This window comes from Coptis chinensis, chromosome 6 (assembly GCF_015680905.1).
Source record: "Coptis chinensis isolate HL-2020 chromosome 6, ASM1568090v1, whole genome shotgun sequence".
Taxonomy (NCBI): domain Eukaryota; kingdom Viridiplantae; phylum Streptophyta; class Magnoliopsida; order Ranunculales; family Ranunculaceae; genus Coptis; species Coptis chinensis.
Window position 1 is genome coordinate 35220592 of NC_141461.1, and position 9809 is coordinate 35230400.

General features: G+C 37.7%; 1 pseudogene across 1 annotated transcript; it reads left to right on the forward strand.

The window, feature by feature from the left end:
• Positions 1–7590: 7590 nt before the first annotated feature.
• LOC147492725 (protein NRT1/ PTR FAMILY 1.2-like) lies at positions 7591–9362 on the forward strand (annotated as a pseudogene). The gene is made up of 3 exons (XR_015198826.1): positions 7591–7764; positions 7849–8066; positions 8618–9362. The product of XR_015198826.1 is annotated as a protein NRT1/ PTR FAMILY 1.2-like (transcript).
• Positions 9363–9809: the final 447 nt, after the last annotated feature.

The following is a 9809-nucleotide window of genomic DNA, read 5'->3' on the forward strand; positions in this document are numbered from 1 at the left end:
TATTGTCAAGGAAATAATCAGCAGTATCAACAAAGTCAAAATCAGTTTTCAAGTAATTCCAATTCTAACTATCAAAATAACCGCAACCTTGTTCCAGCCAATCCTAGTTACGACTATAATCCTTAGCTTCTCAGCAATAATCGTGATCTAGTTCTTGTTGCACCACTTGTGCAACTCGCTACTGATAAGACGAGTAAGACTTTCTTGGCTTACATGAACCAACAATCTCAAATATTGACGTCTATCCAACAATGGCTTCAACAATTAGCGCAGGAAAAGAGTTAGAAAGGCGTGTTTCCTGGACAAGTAGTTCCAAACCCTAAGCCAGCTAACACTGCCTTTGAACTCACCAATACACCTGGTACAAATACTCCAAATCAGGGTGAGGTGAATGCAATCACTACTCTTCGATCTAGCAAAACCATAGACAATCAAATACGTATACCAGATGATCAACCAAAGGTAACTGAAACTTCCAATGAATCTATTTCTGATAATGAACCTACGCTGGAAGCACCAATTCCAACCAAGTCACCAACTCAAAAATTGAGAAATGAGCAAGTGGATCCCTATGCCAAATTCTGGCCTAAGGCACCGTTTCCTGCTCGTTTGGCAAAAAATAAACCCGACGAAAATTTTGATGAAATTCGAGAAACTTTTAAGAATTTGACAATTAACTTACCTTTTCTCGATGCCCTCAAACAATTGCCAAAACATGCAAAGTTTTTGAAAGATATGTGCACCACAAAACAGAGAACAAATGTTCCTCAACAAGCGTTCCTCACCGAACAGTTCCCTTCTATCACTAAATCCAATGGAATTGTCAAATAGAAGGACCCTGGTAGACCAATCGTTCCATGCACATTGGGTGACAAATATACTGCTACTGCATTACTAGACCTAGGCGCTAGTGTGAACTTACTTCCATATTACCTATTCAAACAGCTAGGTTTTCATGAGCTTAAACCTACCACCATGACTCTATGGTTAGCCGATCGTTCTATTAAGTATCCAAAGGAAATTGTGGAAAATGTCATCGTAAAAGTCCAAGACTTTTACTATCCCATCAATTTTGTCATTCTGGATATAGAAGTTGTCTGTGACTCCATTCCTATCATCTTAGGGCATATTTTCCTCGTAACTGCTAATGCCCTCATAAACTATAGGGATGGTTCCATGACCATGTCCTTCAGAAATCTTTCAGTCGAGGTAAATGTGTTCAAGTTAATGAAACAAATTCCATAGGCTGACATTGATAGTGAGGTTAACATGGTTGACAGCCTTGTGCAAGAGTATTTAACAAACTCTTTTCCTGATGATGAAGTACACCAATTTCTTTCCTTTGGTGTTTTCAAATTTGATGTTGATTCTTACACACAGGAAGTAAATGCGTTATTAGAGTCATTACCACTATTTGACCCTACTACCGTGATGTCGACCGATTTGGAAGAACATCAATCTGTTTTCTCTATGGAAGACGACTTTCCTCAAGAATTTTTGATACCCACTCCTCCCACCCCTGACTTAAAGTCTCTTCCTTAAGATTTAAAATATGCACATCTTGATCCAGATGGTAGTCACCCAATTATCATATCATCCCAATTGATTGACGATCAAGAATCCCGTTTAATTAATGTCATTCAACAACACCGTTTTGTTATTGGATGGTTTCTCGATGACATTAAGGGCATTGACCCTAGCGTGTGCACCCATCGCATACATCTTGAAGAAAATGCAAAAACATCGTGTGAACCACAACATCGTCTAAACCCAGCCATGAAGGATGTGGTAAGGGAGGAAGTTTTAAAGTTACTTGATACATGTATTATATATCTCTGATAATGTTTGGGTAAGTCCAGTCCACGTTGTTCCCAATAAGTCTGGCATTACAGTTATGTGAAATGATAAAGATGAATGCATCTCCACTATATCCCAATGAAATGGAGAATATGCATTGACTATCACAAACTTAATGCGGTCACTAATAAGGATCACTTCCCACTTCCCTTCATCGACCATATGCTTGAACTTTTAGCGGGTCATGAATATTACTATTTTCTTGATGGATATTCAAGCTATTTTCAAATTGTAATTGATCATGCTGATCAAGAGAAAACAACATTCACCTACCCCTTTGACACCCTTGCGTATAAACGAATGCCTTTAGGCCTTTGCAATGCCCCTGGTACATTCCAACATTGTATGCTTCACATTTTTAGTGATATGGTTGAACGTTTTATGGAAATCTTCATGAAAGATTTCTCAATATATGGTGCTTCTCTCGATAGATGCATATCAAATTTTGTACAGGTTTTTGCGCATTGTGAAGAGAAAAATCTCGTCCTTAATTGGGGAAAATGTCATTTTATGGTTACAAAAGGAATAGTTCTATGACATATTGTTTCAAAGGACGGAATAGAATTTGATAAAGCTACAATTGAAAAAATTGCATCTCTTCCTATACTAAGAACAGTTCGAGACATACGTGCCTTTTTAGGCCACACAAGGTTCTATAGGAGATTTATTCAAGATTTTTCTAAGATTGCTCGACCTTTAACAAATCTCCTGATTTAAGATGTCGTCTTTGACTTCAATTTCAATTGCAAACAAGCTTTTGAGACCTTAAAAACCGCCCTGACTACAACTCCTATAATTCAACCACCTAATTGTTCTAAATCATTTGAACTAATGTGTGACGCGAGCGATTATGCTATTGGAGCCGTCTTAGGGCAACGCCAAGATGACAAACCCGTGGTCATTTACTACTCTAGTAAAACTTTTAATGAAGCTCAACGTAACTATACCACCACTGAGAAAGAGTTCCTCGCTGTTGTCTATGCATTGGATAAGTTTCGTCCATACCAGGTTCTTCGACAATAGTCTATACTGACCATATGGCACTTCGTTACCTACTAGCGAAAAAAGATGCAAAACAGAGGTTAATATGATGGATCCTCCTTTTGCAAGAGTTTACTTTAGAAATTAGAGATAAAAAAGGTTGAGAGAATGTTGTGGCCGACCATTTATCACGACTCGTCAGTGATGTCGATAATGATCCAGACCCCATCTATGATTCCTTTCCTGATGAACACTTGTACTCAGTCTTTTCGTCTCCTTAGTACGCTGATATAGTAAACTACCTAGTTACCGAGAAAGTCCCTTCATCATGGCCTCGTGCTAACCGAAAAAAGTTCTTCTCCACTATGAAATTTTATTTCTAGGATGATCCCTACCTCTTCAAGTATTATTCTGACCAACTAATCTGCCGTTGCATTCCCGACTGGGAACACAATGACGTGTTATCCTTCTGCCATGAAAAATCTTGTGGTGGTCATTTCAGTGGTAAGAAAACTGCGACTAAGGTTTTACAATGTGGTTTTTATTGGCCAACACTGTTTAGAAATGCACATAAGCATTGCAAAGCATGCTCCCACTACCAGCAACTAGGACGCATTACTCAACGCAATATGATGCCCTTAAATTTTATTCTAATTGTCGAAATTTTTGAGGTGTGGGCCATCGACTTCATGGGCCCCTTTCTAAATTCTCATGGCTTTCTCTACATCCTGGTAGCTGTTACGTGTCAAAATGGATTGAGGCAATAGCATGTCAGGCTAATGATTATAAGACTGTCATTTTGTTTGTAAAAGAAAATATTTTCTCTCGTTTTGGTGTTCCCCAATCTATTATTAGTGATGGGGGAAAACATTTTTATAATAAATTTTTTAAGTTGTTAGTAAAGAAATATGGAGTCACCCACAAGGTGACAACTCCATATCATCCTCAGACCAGTGGCCAAGTGAATGTCTCTAATAGAAAGATTAAGTCAATTTTAGAGAAAATAGTTAATACATCTAGGAAAGACTGGTCTCTCCAATTATCTGATGCCTTGTGAGCATATAGAACGACATTTAAGACACTCATAGGGATGTCTCCTTATCGCCTCGTTTTTGGAAAACCTTGTCATCTGCCAGTTGAACTTGAGCATCGTGCTCTATGGGCGATCAAAAGCCTAAATTACAATATCAATGCGGTAAGCGAGAAGAGAAAATTGCAATTAAATGAGCTTGAGGAAATTCGGAGTGATGCCTATGATCACTCAAAGTCCTATAAAGCCAACTTGAAAAAAGTGCACAACAAGCACATATTGAGAAAAGATTTCAAGATTGGTCAAAAAGTTTTGTTATACAACTCAAGATTACACATCTTTCTAGAAAAATTGAAAACACGATGGTCTAGTCCTTTCATTGTCTCTACTGTCACACCTTATAGGGCAATCTCATTGAAAAATTTAACCGATAACAATGAATTTTAAGAAAATGGCCAACACCTTAAACATTATAATGAGTTACGTTCCCCAGATGTAGAAAAGACTCTTCTCCAATATCCAGTCTACAGAGACTACTAGATTCGCTGGTGTACTTCCTTCCATATGTTTAAAAAAGGGGAAGTACACCATTAGGGTAGCCGGGCCCTCTTTTCTTTTCTTCTCTCAAATCTCTTTGAGTGTGTGGTTGCTAGCGCTGGAACCGTAGTCCACAAAAACTCTATTTCAGAACTGAGTATAAATGTCTTCTGATAATCGAGCAAACGTGCCTTCTGGTAAACATTGGGTACCAAAAATTTCCCCTCCTTCCTTCTCTTCCCTTTTCTATTCTCTTCCTCACGAATTTCAGCTTATCATTTGGTGTAGTCTCACTCATCTCGAATAGGTAATGGTCGTAGTACTTTTGCTCGTAAGCGATGTCCACGAAAGATGGGGTGGTGGATGCATTATATTGTCAAACACCTTTCTGTCTAGGTCTTAAATTACTATCCGATATTTGCCGGTATAAGGTATACTTTTGTCTGACACAAGTTGAGAAGGATAAACTTTGTCGTCACCCCATTGCTCCCACAGGTTGGGATTCGTTTTGAGGATCTAACGTTAAAAGACTAATAATCGTCTTGAGAATCTGACATTAAAAGATTCACAATCGTCTTGAGGATCTAACGTTAAAAGACACATTCATCTTGAGGATCTGACGTTAAAAGACAACATGTATATATTCGGGGTTTTTTTTTCCTTAGCGGTATTTCTGTGCCCAACGAGATTCATGTTCAACATCGGATGTTGCCTTAATTTTCATCATTATATAATCAGTCTTTATCCAGTAGTACTCAATATTAGAATCATTTGACCTCACCATAAAAAAAACACAAAAACAAAATCACTACTTGACCTTTTCTTGTTCCAGGGGATAATTCTTTTATACTTAACAACCACGGTTCCATATACAAAGCCTCCATAATGTACTTCATCAACTCAAAGCTGCAAATCTGCAACGCCATCCCAACTCACTCTCCTATTTGCTTCTTTTGTGCTTATGTCGATTGGAGTTGGTGGTATACGGCAATGTTCATTGGCATTTGGTGCAGACCAGTTTGATCAAAGAGGCAATCCCAAAAGTAGGAGGGTCGTGCAGAGTTTCTTCAATTGGAATTATGGATCGGCCGCAGTTTCAGTCATGATTGTGATAACTGTGATAGTTTATATACAAGACCACTGCGGATGGAAAGTTGGTTTTGGAGTTCCTGCCATTCTCATGTCTATCCATCATCAATTGAAATAACAAATCAAGGGGAATCAAGGAATCAACAATTCCAAACCGAGAAGCATCTAAGTGTTCCCGAATCAGACAAAACAATTCAAAGCACGTAGTTCCCTCCTCGACAGTTCGCATATACTACAAACCAGTGAGTCGCTCGAATTACAAAATGGAAGTTCACTCCCTTGCAGTTTATTGCAAGCCAATCAAGTTGGGGGGCTAGCCATAGCCATCTCCGAACTAGGACAAGTTATTGCCATCTAAACATGTCAATCAAGCTCCAATACTGGGGCTAAACAACATTAACAACAACAAAGGGCTGCTTCTACTAAGAACTAGGGGCCAACTACAACCATCTCCGACATGGTCGCTCAAAGCTAAAAAATTGGGCCTAGCAACATACAATCAATTCAAGACTAATAACCATAATGATGCCACTAAAAGGCTAGCTATCAACTATAGTGATGCCCCCAAAAGGCTAAATATCAACAAAAATGTCCACAAAAGGCGTAAAAATCAACTTAACACCAACGCGAGGGTTAAACTTGATTCAACTGTAATTACCACACAAAAACTAATTTTCAGTCAAATCCAATCAACGGTACCCATAAAAGGACCACAAATAAGCTTAAGGCCTCTGATAATGTTAAGCTTGATTCAACTGTTATTACCACTTAAAGGCTAATTATCAGTCAAATCCAATCTATGAACTACGATCTACGCATTATGACATACGATTTACTATCTACGCACTACGAGCTATAATTTGCGCACTACGATGTAGGACCTGCCACATCAACTCACAACAAAGCTCTAAGCAACAAATGACATCCAACCTACAAACATAGAAAATTCAATTCGCAACAATCTCAATTTTCAACCAAGTAAGACACGCGGTCTCCCTTATTATCTTTCTTTACACTACTATTCTACAAACAATGATATAAAGAAAAAGGGATGTGTCAGTACCCTCCACTCTCAAACACTCGAGGCAGACCACGTGTCTAGACTACAAGCAGGTCGTGCAGACGACCTAAGGTCAAGTCGTCCAAACGACCTAGGAAATATAATCGCTGCAAACTAGTCAACAACATCATTAATGAGAGATCATTACTTCGTAATGGAAGGAGTAAAAGCAATCACCAAGACAGCGCAAAAAGGGGATCTACACATATAAAAGGAAGGGTATTCTCCATTCTCAGGGGAAGCCAATGCTCTATGTTCTCGATCATATATCTTCATCTCCCTTCCAATCAACCAATCAAAAGCTCGAACTACGTCCGACTTGATTCGAGTTCACTAAAGAACTCAATACGTAGGCAATTCGACATAACCTAGTACAGTTGAACAAATACTACCTCTACAACTACTTATAATGTGGTTGATTCTTTATTTTGTATATTTTGTTAAGTGCCAAAAGTGTAAGAAAGAAAACTTACACAAACTTCACATTTAAAAGTAGCAAGCAAAAAAACAAACACCCCTAAATATGTTACCAACACCTAGAAATAACTTAAAAGAATATTCCTAATACGCTCTCAAAAATCTTAATTGGTATCCTAACATCTTATCCCTTGCATTTTCATATTTGTTATAAGACTGTTTAAAATTGCTTTCTATCCATTTTGAGGAATTAAGTTTAAAAGGCTCTAAGAAAACTCGTCAGCAACATCTGTTCCCTCTGGCAAAATGAACGTGCCACAACCCACAATAATTGAGGAGCAAAAGAATGCGAATGTGGGCCCATCAGTGACTCACTGAAGGAAACGAACACACAAATTTCGTGGCATTGTCTAATTTGTCTTCAGTGCGTAACTGAAAGGACGCTAACTGAAATAACAAATCTTAATCTAAAGGAATTAATGACCAATAGTCAAATCTAGTCAGGAATTGTTGGGCTTAAAGTGTAATAAAATTGAAGACAAAAGAGTCTACAGAAGTACAGATAACTCACAGTTTCCTATAAACAACTGCTATAAAATGTGCAGTATGGAGTACGGACTGCACTACTGCCTATGGTTTTTGTTAATCTAGAACAAACCTATCGTCTCCTTCTTCTCCTCTCTCACAGTTTGAGGCAAAGGAGAGTGTAAGTAGGCTTCTTTGGATCCAAACAAGATGACACAACAAACTTCAAACCCAAAGGGTGGTCTTAAAACCTTGCCATTTATCATAGGTGAGCATACTTTCCTTTTATCCGAGTAAAATACCTGTTATATTATTGTCAATAATGGTGTGGTGTCTCATGTTTTCTGACTAGCAAATGAGGCATTTGAGAAGGTTGCAAGCTATGGGCTGATGCCTAATATGATTCTATACTTGATGAGAGGATATCATATGGATATTTCTACCGGAAAAAGTGTCTTATCTTTATGGACGGCTGCGACAAATTTCCTTCCAATTGTTGGTGCCTTCTTATCAGACTCTTATTTGGGGCGATATCAGACAATTAGTTTAGGATTTATTGCTAGCTTTCTGGTAAACATAACTCTTTCATTTTTAAATGTTTCATCTCATTTGCATTAGGCTTATTTTTCATGATCTAAATGATTTATTAGTAACATTGATACTGAAAGCAGCCCTTCAATTGATAATCAACAGAGTTGTGATTCTGCTATAAGCTCCAATGTCACTGAGGCATACTTTTCGGAAAACTAGGATCAGTCAATTGTGAGTAATATTCTGCAATCTGCATTCTCCACATTCATCAGATCATCACACTTAATTTAAGGAGAATTCCTCTTGGGTTAATTTCTCAAATTGCACACAAAAGATAGGTGTAGTGCAGCAATTAACCCAAATCATTGGCGTTGAGTACCAAATATTGGCATAAACTGTGATCAAGTGAATTGTTGTTAACGTGAATGTCCAGCAATTAGACCTCACATGAAATAAAAGGTGGCTTGAGAAGATAATTTTCATCATTATATAATCAGTCTTTATCCAGTAGTACTCAATACTAGAAATCATTTGACCTCACCATATTAAAAAACACAAAAACAAAATCACTTGACCTTTTCTTGTTCCAGGGGATGATTCTTTTATACTTAACAGCCACGGTTCCACATGCAAAGCTTCCATAATGTACTTCGTCAACTCAAAGGTGCAAATCTACGATGCCAGCCCAAGTCACTCTCCTATTTGCTTTGTTTGTGCTTATGTCGATTGGTGCTGGTGGTATACGACCATGTTCATTGGCATTTGGTGAAGACCATTTTGAACAAAAAGGCAATCCCAAAAGTAGGAGGGTCGTGTAGAGTTTCTTCAATTGGTATTATGCATCGGCCGCAGTTTCAGTCATGATTGTGATGACTATGATAGTTTATATACAAGACCACTGCGGATGGAAAGTTAGTTTTGGAGTTCTTGCCATTCTCATGTTCTTTTCTACCTTACTTTTCTTGTTGGCTTCTTCGCTCTACGCTAAGGCCATGCCAAACCAGAGCTTGTTTACTGGCTTGCTCAAGTGACAGTTGCTGCCTTTAGAAAGAGACATATTGTGTTGCCTTTAAAAGACAAAGATGGATGTTACCTTCATATCTCTAGCGTCACGATTGTTGCTCCAACTTAAAAATTAACGTATGTTTAGCATTATAAAAGTACATCATTGTGAATTGATAAGAGCCCAAAATTATAGTTTTAACCCCTTAATAATATTATTTTTAGACCAATTATGTTTATAATAAATAAGAATTAGTACTGTTTACATACTTTTGTGTATTTAAGGACTTGGAGTCAACTATATGAAGAAGTATATCATTTTTGCAAGAAAAATGAGCAAGAATTGTTTTGCTAAGAAGTTTTATGATTAAAACCTAAGTTTTAAGGAGAAAAAACCTTTTTAAAACCCTGTCAAAGCTGAAAAATCAAAATCAACGCAGGCAGAAATAGAGTATAAAAGTTAATAGAGCTTCCGTATGCCGTATCTTTGGACTCAAACCTCGGAATTGGGCCTATTATATGTCAAAATGACCGGCTCGGAAAGAGATTTCTAGTCATCTAGGTCTTAATCCAATCAGATATGTAAAAGTGGACAAAAATGTTGTTACAGTAATTTTCAACAGAGAAACCCTTTTTAGACTTAAGTAATTAGGTTTTGAGTTTGACTTAGTGGCCTAAAACATAGTTTCAAAGCCCATGCATGAAATTGTAAACCTAGACCTCTCATATATAAAGAGGACTAAGGAAAAACTCTAACTCTCTCCTACGTCTTCTCTTTAT